The sequence below is a fragment of the Amphimedon queenslandica genome, unplaced genomic scaffold (assembly GCF_000090795.2).
Source record: "Amphimedon queenslandica unplaced genomic scaffold, v1.1 AMPQUscaffold_819_Cont27165, whole genome shotgun sequence".
Lineage (NCBI taxonomy): Eukaryota > Metazoa > Porifera > Demospongiae > Haplosclerida > Niphatidae > Amphimedon > Amphimedon queenslandica.
The window spans coordinates 1-1,061 of NW_003558832.1; the positions used below are offsets into that span (position 1 = coordinate 1).

The window sequence follows — 1,061 nt, forward strand, 5'->3', positions numbered from 1 at the left end:
ATTAACAATGTAATTATTCTTGCCTGTAAAATGCTATCCCTTAGTGAGTAACTTTGTCTTTAGTTAACTTGTTAATTTCATATTACTTTCAAGAATAATGATACAACATGAACATACAGTACTATTCCTTCATGTGTTAGTAGTATCTAATGGTATTTAAAACATGTTAATGTGTATTGTGTTCTTATTATTAGTATAACTTACCTTAATCTCTTTTTGTTGTTAGAAGAAAAGGAGACATCATAGGGGTAAATGGAAGCATTGACGAGGTGGCGGGAGAGGAGCAGGAAGAGGAGGTGGCCAAGGAGGAGGAGATGGACAAAAAAGAGGGGCAGCTGGCCAAGAAAGAGGGGGAGGTGGCCAAGGAAGCGGGGGAGGTGGCCAAGGAAGAGAGGGAGGTGGCCAAGGAAGAGGCCAAAGAGGAAGAGGAGGCCCTGCTACAACAGTAAGAGAAAGAAACATCATTAAACATAACAATAACAACAAATTTTTCATAGGATTCATCCACAAGTGCAAAGACAATAAACTATTTTAACGTTACATGTAAAGAACTTAATTATACTTCCAAATAAAAATAATATATATATTACCTGTAAACTCAAGAAAAAGCGATGGTTGGATTTGAATGAAGTATGGGGATGATCCGTGTTCAAAACTGTCCATAATTAGGAGTTTTAGCACTAGAGGACGTAATAATAACTCTGTAACTAGGTAATGAAAAAACTTACTAGTATTTGAAGCCACCATGAATGGCAGGGCTTTAGACAACTCTTACGATGTCCATTATACAAGAAATGATAGTTCAAATGCTGTGAAAAGCAAGTCAAAAGTGCTTCTTTCTTCATTCCCCGTTTATTAATTGATTTGGGTGTGGTTTTTCCTGGTAGGCGTGGTTTCATGTACTACATGAACGGGCATGACACGGAAACATTGAAAATAACTTAAAATGGCTTTTCTCTGTACTAGTATTCCAGAGCAATCGTCCAAACAGCATCCATAACTTCCAAATTTTATTGTGCATTGTCATAAACGGGATATTGCTGGAAAGGAATTTTCTCTAT

General features: G+C 36.9%; 2 long non-coding RNA genes across 3 annotated transcripts; one reads left to right on the forward strand and one right to left on the reverse strand.

The window, feature by feature from the left end:
* Positions 1-34: 34 nt before the first annotated feature.
* LOC109593576 (uncharacterized) lies at positions 35-884 on the reverse strand. 2 transcript variants are annotated; one of them, XR_002191041.1, is made up of 4 exons: positions 729-884; positions 591-680; positions 205-434; positions 35-146 (listed from the first exon to the last, which is right to left on the reverse strand). It is a non-coding gene; the product is annotated as an uncharacterized LOC109593576 (long non-coding RNA). The 2 variants fall into 2 exon arrangements; XR_002191040.1 differs by having other exon boundaries at positions 205-437.
* LOC109593577 (uncharacterized) lies at positions 410-597 on the forward strand. The gene is made up of 2 exons (XR_002191042.1): positions 410-445; positions 498-597. It is a non-coding gene; the product is annotated as an uncharacterized LOC109593577 (long non-coding RNA).
* Positions 885-1,061: the final 177 nt, after the last annotated feature.